The sequence below is a fragment of the Lissotriton helveticus genome, chromosome 1_1, assembly GCF_964261635.1.
Source record: "Lissotriton helveticus chromosome 1_1, aLisHel1.1, whole genome shotgun sequence".
Classification (NCBI taxonomy): domain Eukaryota; kingdom Metazoa; phylum Chordata; class Amphibia; order Caudata; family Salamandridae; genus Lissotriton; species Lissotriton helveticus.
In genome coordinates, this window is record NC_136057.1 from 493,558,096 (window position 1) to 493,573,520 (window position 15,425).

Below are 15,425 nucleotides of genomic sequence, written 5' to 3' on the forward strand. Positions count from 1 at the left end.
TTCAGGATGGGGTGACTCGACTGCCTACCACCAGGTTCTGTTACCCAGAATCCCTTGCAAAGCTAAGAAATTGTCCAAATAAAACGCATTTCCCTCACATTTCTGTGGTGGAAAGTTCTGGAATCTGTGTGGATCAACAAATTTCCACCCACGCAGTGTTCCCCCCGGTCTCCCAAAAAACATGGTACTTAACTTGCCTGGGTCTGCCTAGTGCCTGCGACAGGAAACAGTGCAAAACGCAACGTGGTCGCACCTCAATTTCGCAGTGAAATTGTGCCCTTTTTTGGCAAAGAGCCTACCTTTTGTTTTTGAACCATAGCTCTTCCGGCACCTAGGGAAACCTAGCAAAACTATACATTTTTGAAAACTAGACACCAAGGGGAATTGAGGATGGGGTGACTCGACTGCCTACCACCAGGTTCTGTTACCCAGAATCCCTTGCAAAGCTAAGAAATTGACAAAAAAAACAAATTTTCCTCACATTTCTGTGGTGGAAAGTTCTGGAATCTGCGTGGATCAACAAATTTCCACCCACCCAGCGTTCCCTCAGGTCTCCGTAAAAAAATGGTACCTCACTTGCGTGGGTAGGCATAGTGGCTGCGACACGAAACAGCGCAAAACGCAACGGGGTCGCACCTCAATTTCCCAGTGAAATCTTGCGCTTTTTGGACAAAGAGACTACCTTTTGTTTTTTAGCCCAAGCTCTGTCGGCACCTAAGGAAACCTAGCAAACCTATACATTTTTAAAATGTAGACACCCAGGGGAATTCAGGATGGGGTGACTCGACTGCCTACCACCAGGTTTTGTTACCCAGAATCCCTTGCAAAGCTAACAATTTGTAAAAAAAACCAAATTTTCCTCACATTTATGTGGTGGAAAGTTCTGGAATCTGCGTGGATCAACAAATTTCCACCCACCCAGCGTTCCTCCATGTCTCCCGAAAAAAAATGGTACCTCACTTGCGTGGGTAGGCATAGTGGCTGCGACATGAAATAGCGCAAAACGCAACGTGGTCGCACATCAATTTCACAGTGAAATCTTGCGCTTTTTGGACGAAGAGACTACCTTTTATTTTTGAGCCCTAGCTCTGCCAGCACCTAGGGAAACCTAGCAAACCTATACATTTATGAAAACTAGACACCCAGGGGAATTCAGGATGGGGTGACTCGTCTACCTACCCCCAGGTTTTGTTACCCAGAATCCATTGCACAGCTAAACATTTGAGAAAAAAACACATTTTCCTCACATTTCTGTGGTGGAAAGTTCTGGAATCTGCGTGGATCAACAAATTTCCACCCACCCAGCGTTCCCCCAGGTCTCCGTAAAAAAATGGTACCTCACTTGCGTGGGTAGGCATAGTGGCTGCGACACGAAACAGCGCAAAACGCAACGGGGTCGCACCTCAATTTCCCAGTGAAATCTTGCGCTTTTTGGACAAAGAGACTACCTTTTGTTTTTTAGCCCAAGCTCTGTCGGCACCTAAGGAAACCTAGCAAACCTATACATTTTTAAAATGTAGACACCCAGGGGAATTCAGGATGGGGTGACTCGACTGCCTACCACCAGGTTTTGTTACCCAGAATCCCTTGCAAAGCTAACAATTTGTAAAAAAAAACAAATTTTCCTCACATTTATGTGGTGGAAAGTTCTGGAATCTGCGTGGATCAACAAATTTCCACCCACCCAGCGTTCCTCCATGTCTCCCGAAAAAAAATGGTACCTCACTTGCGTGGGTAGGCATAGTGGCTGCGACATGAAATAGCGCAAAACGCAACGTGGTCGCACATCAATTTCACAGTGAAATCTTGCGCTTTTTGGACGAAGAGACTACCTTTTATTTTTGAGCCCTAGCTCTGCCAGCACCTAGGGAAACCTAGCAAACCTATACATTTATGAAAACTAGACACCCAGGGGAATTCAGGATGGGGTGACTCGTCTACCTACCCCCAGGTTTTGTTACCCAGAATCCATTGCACAGCTAAACATTTGAGAAAAAAACACATTTTCCTCACATTTCTGTGGTGGAAAGTTCTGGAATCTGCGTGGATCAACAAATTTCCACCCACCCAGCGTTCCCCCAGGTCTCCTGAAAAAAGGTACCTCACTTGCGTGGGTAGGCATAGTGGCTGCGACATGAAACAGCGCAAAACGCAACATGGTCGCACCTCAATTTCCCAGTGAAATCTTGCCTTTTTGGACAAAAAGACTACCTTTTGTTTTTGAGCCCTAGCTCTGCCAGCACCTAGGGAAACCTAGCAAACCTATACATTTTTGAAAAATAGACACCCAGGGGAATTCAGGATAGGGTTACTCGTCTGCCTACCCCCAGGTTTTGTTACCCAGAATCCCTTGCAAACCTAAAAATTTGACAAAAAAACACATTTTCCTCACATTTCTGTAGTGGAAAGTACTGGAATCTGCGTGGATCAACAAATTTCCACCCACCCAGCGTTCCCCCAGGTCTCCCCAAAAAAATGGTACCTCACTTGCGTGGGTAGGCATAGTGGCTGCGACATGAAACAGCGCAAAACGCAACATGGTCGCACCTCAATTTCCCAGTGAAATCTTGCCTTTTTGGACAAAAAGACTACCTTTTGTTTTTGAGCCCTAGCTCTGCCAGCACCTAGGGAAACCTAGCAAACCTATACATTTTTGGAAACTAGACACCCAGGGGAATTCAGGATGGGGTGACTTGTCTGCCTACCCCCAGGTTTTGTTACCCAGAATCCCTTGCAAACCTAAACATTTGACAAAAAAACACATTTTCCTCACATTTCTGTGGTGGAAAGTTCTGGAATCTGCGTAGATCAACAAATTTCCACCCACCCAGCGTTCCCCCAGGTCTCTCGAAAACAATTGTACCTCACTTGCGTTGTTAGGCATAGTGGCTGCGACATGAAACACAAGTGAGGTATCATTTTACTCGAGAGAACAAGGGGAACACTGGGTGGTAGGACATTTGTGCCGGCAGCGAGATCCCACCCAAAAACGTATGGAAAAGTGGGTTTTTTAACCTAAATTTAAGGTTTGCAGGGGTTTCTGGGTAGGGAAACATTGGGGGACCCACGCATGCCATACCTCCCTGGACTCTCCCGGGTGTCTAGTTTTCAGAACTGTTTGGGTTTGATAGTTTGCAAAGATGCCCGCCAAGCCCCTGGTCAAAAGCTCAGGTGACCCCCTCAAAAAATAAGATAGTTTTGCTAAAGGTAATTTTTAGGTCTCCACAGTACGAATTGGGCCTTTTCCTGTAGCAGCCACTATGCCTACCCACGCAAGTGAGGTATCATTTTTATCGGGAGACCTGGAAGAACGCTGGGTGGGAGGTAATTTGTGTGAGCCCAGTGATGTCACCTTTTCTCACACAAAAAAGTGTGAAAAAACTGAATTTTTTCAGCTAAAATTGAGGTTTGCAAGGGATTCTGGGTAAAAGAACGTTGGAGGATCCACGCAAGCCATACCTCCTTGGAAGCCCCCGGGTGTCTACTTTTCAGAAATGTGTGGGTTTGGTAGGTTTCCCTAGATGGCCGTCTAGCACGGGGCCAAAAACCCAGGTAACCCCTCTTGCAAAAGCTGGTGGATTTGACAATGGTGACAACACCACCCATGAACTTATTGTAAGCTAAAATGCACACAGGTTTGCGCACTTCAGCACCCTGACCCCAAACGGGCACAGGTTCTGTACTTTCATCGTGGATAGTAGTCAGCATGTACACATCTCTCTTGTCTGAAAACTTCACAGCTAGAAGCTCCCCACATCGCAATGCACTAGACTGTCCCCGCACAAGCCTTTTGCAAACAAGTTCCTTTGGGAAACCTTTACGGTTACTGCGCATTGTGCCACAAGCAACAGTGCCCACTTTGGCCAGCTCCTTGAACAACCGCACACCAGTGTAGAAGTTATCTACATATAAATGATGGCCTTTGTTAAATAATCCTCTACCTAGTTCCCACACAATTTTCTCAATCACTCCAAAAGTAGAAGGACAACCAGGAGGGAAATGCTGGACTCCTTACCAGTGTACACCCTGAAATTGTAGACATATCCAGTCTCACTGTCACACAGCATATACAGTTTGATTCCATAGCGTGCCCTCTTACTAGGAATGTATTGCCTAAAAACCAAGCGGCCCTTGAACAACAGCAAAGACTCATCCACTGCAATTTCTTTACCAGGGGCAAAGATCTCAGAAAAACGATCAACAAAGTGATCAAGGACAGGCCGAATTTTATACAAACGGTCACAATCAGGGTGATCGCGTGACAACGCTAAACCATTATCAACAAAATGCATCATCCGAAGAAGAAGCATATACCGATCACGACTTCATCTCTTCAACATTTGTGGGAGTCCACCGGATTGCTCTAGCATAGGGCTTAAGGCGGGCACTGTTGGCCCTCAAAAACTGTTCTGCATACAAATTAGTTTGATCAACAATCTCTTGCAAAAACACATCGTCAAAAAACAACTGATAAAAATGTATTGGCAGAAAATTCTCAGTATTCACTCTACACCCAGGAACACCAATGAACTCTGGCAATGCCGGCTGCACCATGCCAGGGGGAACCCAGAGGCCATCCCTATCAACAGGGGGAGCAGCCACCCCAGCCTGCAGCCCAGAAGCCTCTTGCTGCTGTTCACCAACGGGAAGCCCAACAGCCTGAGATGCTTCTTGCTGCACTACACCACCGGGAAACCAAGCAGGCCCAGATGCCTCTTGCCGCTCTACACCAATAGGAAGCCTAACAGCCCCAGATGCCTCTTGCTGCACTACACCAGCAGGAAGACGAAAAGCACCAGATGCCTCTTTGCACACCACAGCAATGTGAAGCCTTTTGGGTGCAGGCTCCAGCCCACATGCCTCTTGCCGACGTAAAAAGAAAGGAAACATTGCGGCCCTAGGCAGCAGCACAGATGCCTCTTGGCCCACTACCGGCACATCAATGTCCTCCTCTACCATAGGCCCTTCATCAGCACTAGAAGAAGATTCATCATCCAATGATGATGATTCCATGCGAAGAGAAAACTCACTGCCTGAATCTTCTTCCCCTACCTCTGAGTCCGAATCGGACTCAGTCTCTGAACCATGGTCAGAGGAAGACTCAAAAAGCAAACCAAGAACCTGCTGAGCAGTAATCCTGCGACTAGCCATTATCCTTACAAAGCAAGAAGACTGCACACACAAGTGAACAACAACCTACACTGTGCAAAGTAAGAAGTAAACAAGGTAAGGCTTTCACAAAAAGATAAATACAATCCAAAACAATTTCACTCTTACCAAATATAGCTACACTCACCAGCACCTACTCTGCTGAGACACAGCAAAAAGAAATGATATCCCACTAGAAAGAAAAAAAGAAATGACAGATTAGAAAACAAAGTGCACATCAAACACTAATGCTGAAAAAAAAAACAGAGCCACACAAACTGCTATAAGTACAACCTTTTTCAAAAAGACAAACATCAAGGGAAAGTAGTACAAAATACATTCACTTACCAAGCACAAGCAACTACACAAGCTGCAAACAGACCCGCAACCTACAACAATCCAAACAGCAAAAGCCTGGAACAAGACAAAAATAGAGAAAAAAAAATTACTACCACATTTCACAAACAATATATCAATTAAAACAACAACACACAAATTTGCCCCCCAAATTTAAATTCGGCCAGATGGGCCATCAAATAGGTCTAAGACCAATTGGGATTAGATGAGGTTTAACATCAAGACGCTGGTTAATTTTTTGAATTTTTTTTACTGCCTGACCCCTTTGGTGCCAGTCAGTCTTTTGCTCCTACCAGTACCCCCATCACACAGGGGCAGTAGGGACATTCATACACCTTTTGTAAGTGTGACACATACAAAACATTCACACCGCCAGCCGCCAGCGCCAATCAAGGGCCCATCACTTTCACACGCCCACATATCTGACACGGCAACTACAGAAAATGATGGACTGCGTAGAGTGTCACTCAACTAGCAGTGTGTGTAGTGACCAACAGAAAGTAACTACTCACACACCGCCAGCCAAGCGCCAGTCCACCCACACCACCATCCAAGCACCAGACCATGCACACCGCCAGCCAAACACCACTCAGCGCACACCAACAGCCAAGTACCACTCCACGCACACCATCCAGCCAAGCGCCACTCCACACACACCGCCAGCCAAGCACCGCTCCGTGCACAGACAGCCAAGTACCACTCCACCAGCCAAGCGCCACTCCATGCTCACCGCCAGCCAAGCACCACTCCGTGCACAGACAGCCAAGTACCACTCCACACACACCACCAGCCAAGCGCCACTCCACAAACACCACCAGCCAAGCACCACTCCGTGCACAGACAGCCAAGTACCACTCCACACACACCACCAGCCAAGCGCCACTCCACACACACCGCCAGCCAAGCACCACTCCGTGCATAGATAGCCAAGTACCCCTCCACGCACACCGCCAGCCAAACACCACTCAGCACACACCGACAGCTAAGTACCACTCCACACACACCGCCAGCCAAGCACCACTCCACGCACACCGCAAGCCAAGCGCCACTCACCGCCAGCCAAGCACCGCTCCACGCACACCATCCAGCCAAGTACCACTCCACACACACCGCCAGCCAAACACCACTCCACACACACCACCAGCCAAACACCACTCCGTGCACAGAAAACCAAGTACCACTCCACGCACACCACCAGCCAAGCGCCACTCCACACACACCGCCAGCCAAGCAGCACTCCGTGCATAGATAGCCAAGTACCCCTCCACGCACACCGCCAGCCAAACACCACTCAGCGCACACCGACAGCTAAGTACCACTCCACACACACCGCCAGCCAAGCACCACTCCACGCACACCGCAAGCCAAGCGCCACTCACCGCCAGCCAAGCACCGCTCCACGCACACCATCCAGCCAAGTACCACTCCACGCACACCATCCAGCCAAGTACCACTCCACACACACTGCCAGCCAAACACCACTCCACACACACCACCAGCCAAACACCACTCCGTGCACAGAAAACCAAGTACCACTCCACGCACACCACCAGCCAAGCACCACTCCACACACACCGCCAGCCAAGCAGCACTCCGTGCACAGACAGCAAAGTACCACTCCATGCACACCACCAGCCAAGCGCCACTCCACACACACCACCAGCCAAGCACCACTCCGTGCACAGACAGCAAAGTTGCACTCCACGCACACCACCAGCCAAGCGCCACTCCACAAACACCACCAGCCAAGCACCACTCCATGCACAGACAGCCAAGTACCACTCCACACACACCACCAGCCAAGCGCCACTCCACACACACCGCCAGCCAAGCACCACTCCGTGCATAGATAGCCAAGTACCCCTCCACGCACACCACCAGCCAAACACCACTCAGCGCACATCAACAGCCAAGTACCACTCCACACACACCGCCAGCCAAGCACCACTCCACGCACACCGCAAGCCAAGCGCCACTCACCGCCAGCCAAGCACCGCTCCACGCACACCATCCAGCAAAGTACCACTCCACACACACCGCCAGCCAAACACCACTCCACGCACACCACCAGCCAAACACCACTCCGTGCAGAGACAACCAAGTACCACTCCACACACACCATCCAGCCAAGCACCACTCCACACACACCGCCAGCAAAGCAGCACTCCGTGCACAGACAGCCAAGTACCACTCCACGCACACCACAAGCCAAGCGCCACTCCACACACATCGCCAGCCAAGCACCACTCCACACACACCGCCAGCCAAGGCAGTAAGGACAAAAAAAGACCAACCGGCACCAAGGGAGGCGGACAGTAAAAAACAACCAAAATTAAAACCAACACTGGAACAAAAGTCAAATCCTAGGGCCTAGTGGGCCAAAAAACAGGAGGCAAAACGTCAAAAAAAGGGCCGATTTGCCCCAAGGGCGTGCAGAAATTCAAAAACATAATTACTTGCCACCAGGAAGCGACCCTTGCCCAAGGGGTCGCTTCCTAAAAACTAAATTTAAATTCCCTGGTGCTAGTGGGCATTTTCTGCCCCCCTGGGGGCAAAACAGCAAAAAAACGGGCCGATTTGCTCCCAGGGTGGGCAAAAAAAACAAAAACACAATCATGGCCACCTGGAAGCGACACTTACCCAAGGGGTCGCTTCCCAAAACAAACACATTGCCCTAACAAAAATCCCTGGTGCTAGTGGGAAATTTCTGCAAAACGGCCGAAAAACGGGCCGATTTGCCCCCAGGGAGACAGAAAAACAAAAAGTTAATTGTGAGGCCACCTGGAAGCAACCCTTGCCCAAGGGGTCGCTTCCTAAAAGCTAAAACCAAAATCCCTGGTGCTAGTGGGCATTTTCTGCTCCCCCTGGGGGCAAAACGGCAAAAAAAAACGGGCTGATTTGCCCCCAGGGGGGACAGAAAAACGTAAACAATAAAGATGGCCGCCATATTGCCTTACAAAAAAATCCCTGGTGCTAGTGGGGAATTTCTGCCCCCCCCCTGGGGGCAAAACGGCTGAAAATACGGGCCGATTTGCCGAGCGCTGGGAATCCCTGATGATGTCAGCGCGCGCTGTGCGCGCTGACGTCATTAGGGATTTCCATGGGGGGCGGGGGGAGGGAGGGCGGCAGCGGAAAACTCTACCGCTGCCGCCCCCAGCAAAACGAGCAAGATCGGAGACCCTCGGGGGGAGCGCCAGCGCTTCCCCCGAGGGTGGGGCTGATGACGAGCTGGCCTTGTCATCAGCGCACGACCGGTGTGCGCATCATCCCCGAAGGGGTTAACTTATCAAAGTGTGGTTTAAAAGTCATTCTATCATCCAGCGTAACTCCTAAGTATTTATACTACTTTACTGTTTCTATAGATAAATCCTTCATTTTCCATAATGTCTTATCTGATATTGTTGATCCTATTATCATAATTTAAGCTTTTAGGGCATTTAATTGTAAACCGTTCGCCAATATATATTAATTAAATGACTCTATTAATCTTTGCAGCCCTATTTGCATGTGCGTTAGCAGAATAGTATTGTATGCATATTGCAAATACTTTACACTTTGGCCTGAAAGAATTGGAGGGTGTGCATTGACACTATGTAAATGATTAGACAAGTCAGCCATAAAAAGGTTAAAAAGACAGGGGGCAAGTACACAGCCCGGTTTAAGGCCACTATATGTTTCAAGGCTTTCAATCCCCTACTTTGACCTGTACCCACGTATTTGTATACAATAGTACAATCATATCTAAAAGGTTTTTTGGTACACCCCATGCTGATAACTTTGCCCAAAGAAAGTCACACGGAACAGAATCAAAAGCTGCCTTTAAATCTACATACCAAATAAAACGTTTTTGCTTATTGTATTTGGTTTTCTCTGCCAACATGATATCAGCAGATTTGTTATTGTTGATTGTCCCCTACGAAATCCAGTTTGAAAAATTGGGTTAACTTTCCTTGTAGTTGCCTCTTCTTCTAGATCTTTGAGTAATAATGTTGCAAACATTTTTGCCTCTACATCCGCTATGGCAATTAGCCTATAGTTTGCTGGGTTTTTAGGCGGGCACTTTTATAAATCAGATGTATTATGCTGCCTTCCCAAGATTCTGGGACCTGCATGGTTTTTACGATGTCTTCAAACATTTGGGTAAGACATTTTGACCATATGTCTGTTCTTGCTTTAAAAACACCATTTGGACCAGGCGCACGATTTGTTTTCATCCTGCTTATCAATGACTTTACCATGTCCACCTGCGGTGTCTCAAGTATTAATAATTAATCATCACAATTTTCGTGCCTTCTATTCTCATTATATATATTAAATATCAACAACGGGTTACACGCGTTGTTAATGGAGATTGGTCCATTTGCAGTATTGATCCCATAAAGGGTAGCAATAAAAGACTCCCAGGCTAATGCGGAAATATTAGCACTACTAGCTCTCATATTGCCGTGTTCCAAAGAGTTAATAATACCCCAAAATTCCGCACTGCCCAGCCTTGTTTTCATGCTCAGCGCTTGGACGCCCATTGGGCAGCAATCGCGCTATACAAAAATCAATACAATACAATACAATACAATACAAAATGCTCTTTGATTATTTGTCTTACTTACATGGTGTAATTTTATCCACAAGTCTTCCTTATATTCTCTTTTTGCGTTCCAAATCTCATTTTTATACACGATTTCCTTAGTTTCTTTATTAAACATAAATGGGTAAATTTAACTACTCCATTGGATGGTTTACAAATGGCACGAGAAACTTTATTTAGAGCCTTTTTTTAATGTAACTTGTGTGAATACCACATTTTCCTTTTCGACGTATGAGGGTTTACCCTAAAAGCTGTTTTTCCGGAAAGCGATCAACCAGTAAAGAGCAGAGTTCTGGCCATGTTTCCACTATTGAGTCCCGTGGCAACCCTCATTTATTACTTGATCCATTAAATAAATCAATCAATCAACTAATCATTTGTAGAGCGCGCTACTCACCTGTGAGGGTCTCAAGACGCTAGAGGGGGAGAGGGATGAAGCAGCAACTGATTGAACAGCAAGGTCTTAAAGGGACTAAAAAGTAAAAAATCTCATCTCGTTTTACTGAATGCCACCCCAGCCTTTTCAAATTATAAACAACTGGCCCTTTATCTGGAACTCTTCATTTTAGTAGGTAGTCCACTGCCAATGATAATGTAATTCTTTGTGGGTTATAATCACTTTCTACTCTAGGGGTCACATGTAATCCAATAAGGCTATTCATTAATTTATTTGAAATAATGGTATAGTCAATAGTAGAGTGTTGCCTTGAATTTGTAAAGGTTGGGATACCTGTTGTATTGTATTGAGTATCCTGTAACAGCACAAGGTCCCATTTCTGCAATTGGGAACAGAACCTCTTAGTAATAGCATTACCTCTCTTCTTTACGATCCCTTAATTCTTAGTGAACACATGCATGTTAAAATCTCCAGAAATAATAATACTAGTTGCCGGATACTCAAGTGATAAGATTGCATTTGATTCCCATAATCCTGAAAGCTGAGTCATCTTAATTGTGTTCTTTACACTCAAGTACACATTTATGAATGTAATTGATATTTCAAAATTTATTTTAACACACAATAACCAGGCCAATTGAAAATCTATTACATGATGAGGAACATCTAGGTCCAAAGAAACATAGATAGAGAGGTCGCCTTTTGCACGACCATGAATAGATGTACGAGTTGCAAAGTTGGCATACTCGTAAAAGACTAATATGGGCTCATGGCACATTTTCCATGTTTTCCGGAACATTAAGATTTTAGAATCTATATATATAAAAACAAAAGTATGTCTGTCTGTCTGTCTGTTTGTCCTTTATGCATTACTACACCATTCATCCGATCGCCATGAAACTTTGGGAAGTTTTTGAGTGCACTCCCGCGAAGGTTTCTGGCATAATTTTGTTTTTAAATATCGCCCCCTAGGGCCCTCATAATCTTTCGAATACTGATGTACTCATCAGACGGAAAAACAAAAAATCGTGTATCCACAAGCACTCGAATAAATAAATAGAATTAAAACACCATTCATCCGATAGCCATGAAACTTGGGGAAGTTGTTGAGTACACTCCCGCAAAGGTTTCTGGCATACATTTTTTTAAATATCGCCCCCCCCAGGGCCCTCATAATCTTTCGAATACTGATGTATGCACCAGACGGAAAAACAAAAAATCGTGTATCCACAAGCACTCGAATAAATAAATAGAATTAAAACGACACTTTGAAATGTTTTCCATATTAAAATTAATAAGTTTCAATAAAAATGACACAATGTAAATTGAATGTTATCATGACTAGTTTCCTTGAATTTCCTTTCTTCGGAGATTGCAGCAACGCGCGACGGGTAAGCTAGTTCTAAATAAATTGTATTGTATCATGATCTTCTAACAGCCTTGAAAGTCCGTATACATTCCAAGAGCAAATATTAAAATTAGTAGGACCATTCTTTCTGGACAGACTGCTCCATTTTCAATCATTCTCATTAAGTTTCCCTCTGCTGATTATTTTCGGTAGCCAGGACCAATCCTCCAAAGGCGCTAGTTGTATTTGTGTTCCTTTGCAAATTTGAGGGGCCCAGCTACTACATGTGATGTTTATGCCAGAAGATAAGTCAAGATTGAGCTGTGGTCCTATTGCCCCTTTCAGAGTTTTAACATTCTCCTCTTTTGATTCCATAATCGTAGGTTTAGCTTGTAGATGTCTATGTTCGTCGATCTTGGGTATCAACAATGTTGGGTCCAAACTGTCTTTACATTTTTCTATTTTAATTCCCCATTTCTCAAATTGTTGTATATATTTTAGTATATTATCGATGATCTCTTCACTTTGCCATATGGTACAAGTAACTTCATGTTTGGGGTTATCAACATCCTGCTTAAATTGAACAGCTTCTAAGGCCTTCAATGTTAGGTTACTAAGTTCTGATATAGAAGCTATTAGCTTTAATATATTGCCACGATTTAAAATATCATATTGACCCCTTGAGACATACAATGGAATAATAACTTTGTAGGAGAAACGGCACAACCATCCCCAATCATAGTTTGATTCTTTTTAAGTAGATGATTAGTGAAAGATAAATTACAATTTCAACTTGTGCCTTGTAACCTCGGAGCTCTTTCTCTTTCTTCGACACGAGCAATTTGCCCAAGTTCACAATTTGGCCATGAAATGACTCCTTCAAGTTGTATATGAATTGTCTTTTTACCAACTGAAGAGGATGGTGACAATTTTATATTTGACAATTGTATTTCCTCCAATATGATTAATGAACTGTTTTGACTTTCTTTTAAGCATGGGCGGATTTTGCGAATTGGCAATCCGCGAACTTGCGTATTTACGGATTCGCAATCCGCAAAATCCGCGAACTCTCGCGAATTTGCAGATTTTTTTTTTGTGTTCGCAAGGGTTTCTGCCAGTTCGCGAGGGTTGTGTACCAGTTCGCAATTGCGAACTTACTTGTCGGCTCGCAACGGCCGCGACTATGTTGTTTCTACGTCTGGTTCATCATCACAGGTTCACAGCACCCTCTGTTTCACCACTGCCACCCTCTGGTACACCCATGCCACCCTCTGGTACATCACTGCCACCCTCTGGTTGGTTGTAGATTATGGGGGTGAAAAAAAGCAAGCACACCTGCCCTGCTTCAACTGACATGAATTAATTTGGGGTTGATTAATGTGTCACTGAATTTAAACTTCCAGTCTGGCTGGCACCTGCTTCCTTATCTGTAATTTGCTTTCTGTTGCAGTGCAATTATTTTTCACAGGACCTTTGTGGCCTACTTGTAGCTATTCTCTGAGCCTGCTGTGAGGGTCAGAGCAGGGTCATAGAATAGTTGCAAGTAAGCAACTGAACTCTGAAGGGGCCCCTCAGGAAGCACCACAGGGAATGGTTACTAATGATAAGATTGAACTTTTGCACCTGCTGAGTGCTTTCAGTTTTGTCTGTAATTGGTTTCTGTTGCAGTGTAATTATTTTAACAGGACCTTTGTTGTATACTTGTAGCTATTCTCTGAGCCTGCTGTGAGGGTCAGAGCAGGGTCATAGAATAGTTGCAAGTAGGCAAATGAACTCTGAAGGGGCCCCTCAGGAAGCACTACAGGGAAAGGTTACTAATGATAAGATTGAACTTTTGCACCTGCTGAGTGCTTTCAGTTTTGCAAAAATCCAAATATCCAGCAGGATCCACAAAAAGTAACCCTTCCAGGTCAAGATCCAAATCAAAGTGACCAGCACATGAAGAAAGCACTGGGAGGAGCCTGCTGGACAGGAACAGGAAGTTGGAGACTGTGGGGCACTTCCTTCCTCCCACCCCCACCCCCAAAATGGACTCCTTGCAAAGAAAAAGTGCAGGCAAATGGCAACCTGAGGAGTTATTCTGATAAAAATCATAATTTTCAAGGTTTATGCTGTCTGCTGGTGGATTTCTTGTGCGAAATAGCAAATTTTGCAATCTCGCAATTGCGAGATTGTCGCTGCCCGCCGCATCTACGTGTTCGCAAGTGTTTACTCCCGCGAAATTGTATAATATTCTAGTTGGCAAGTGCGACCAAGCAAAAAATCCGCTTCGCACGGATGTTACGAATTTTCGGCAAGTTCGTGAGAGTTCGCGGATTGCGAATTTGCCGAAAATCCGCAAAATCCGCGAGCGGAACGGATTTTACGCCCATGCTTACTTTCTTTGTTATCGACCTGGATCTGAGTCTTGAGGACTCCATCTGCTGGTGGCAACTTTCGTACAAAACCTTGTTGAACCACACAGCTAGGTGGGACTTCGCCACTTTGTTGAGGTGTTATCTTACTCCATGCGTCTTCAATCGAGGAGGATTTACCTATATCCTCTTTATCTCCATCTGTTGAATTACAAGATGATTTTTTTCGATACTTTGAAGATTGGATAGACCTCGTCAGTGGCATGCAAAACACTTGAATTAGTTAATTTATTTTTCCGATTTATTTTATTATGTGCTTTCTCTTGTTTTTTCCTTGCTCTTTTAGTAAGACCCACTGATTTCTGGTTAACCGATGATTCTAAAGTCTATGGTACTTGAGCAACCTCTACACTTTGAACTATTTCTTGTCTATTGCCTTCGATTTCACAATTGACCAAAAATGATTGTATACTTCTTAGTTCAATTTTAATAGTGATTTGTTTTTCATTTTCTTCACAAATTTGTGGTTCTGGTTCCAAATCCTAATGTAAATCCTTATAATTAATCCCCTCACATAATCATCCATACTTAGTCTGCCTATATTTTTTGGGGATAGATGTATCCTTAATGTCTTGACCATGGTAAGGATTATTCCTATTTGAAATTACTGACATTGTTTTACTCGACGTTAGTCTTACTTTGTCCACAGGAGAACCAACTATAATCGGAAGGTCTGCTATTTTATCTATTATATTTGCACATGTACCGGAAATCATTTGGTTATCCCTATCCGCTTGTGCCCTTACTACTAGAACTGTCAAATTTAATAATTTAGAGTCAATTCCTGCTACATAAAGGGCAATTGTATTTAATAGATCCACCTCGATACTCAATTTGTCGGGATGATAGCTCAAGCGTTGGTTATATTATCCATTGTTTTAAGCAAACTGCTCCATACTCCTGTTTGAATGTCCTTATGCTCCTCATCTGTTCTTCTTTCCACAAAAATGTTTGTGTCATATGTGGCTCATAAGGAGAGATCAGCTGAATTTAGAGAATTATTTATAGAATCAGCGTTCTCTGGTTTATTTGTCGATTTTCTACATTTATTCTCTACCACCTCAGGAATCATTGTTGGTTTTAAAGCAGAACTGGATCTCCCTATTGTTGAAATTAAACTAAAAGGATCCAGTTCAGTTTCTGAATCTTCGAACTTAACATTATTTCCGGACTCAA

The 15,425-nt window shown here is 44.7% G+C and overlaps 1 protein-coding gene across 6 annotated transcripts in view; it reads right to left on the reverse strand.

Moving 5' to 3' along the window:
- LOC144812382 (dihydrofolate reductase-like) overlaps positions 1–15,425 on the reverse strand; it is a 453,064-nt gene that overhangs the window by 398,671 nt on the left and 38,968 nt on the right. Inside the window, exons 2-3 of one of the 6 annotated variants that reach the window (XM_078673934.1) lie at positions 5,497–5,562; positions 5,297–5,341 (exon numbers count right to left, since the gene is read on the reverse strand). The exons of the other annotated variants lie outside the window; for them this stretch is intronic. The gene's annotated coding sequence lies outside the window, so the exon portion shown is untranslated. The remainder of the gene's footprint in view (positions 1–5,296; positions 5,342–5,496; positions 5,563–15,425) is intronic. 6 annotated transcript variants of the gene reach the window in all.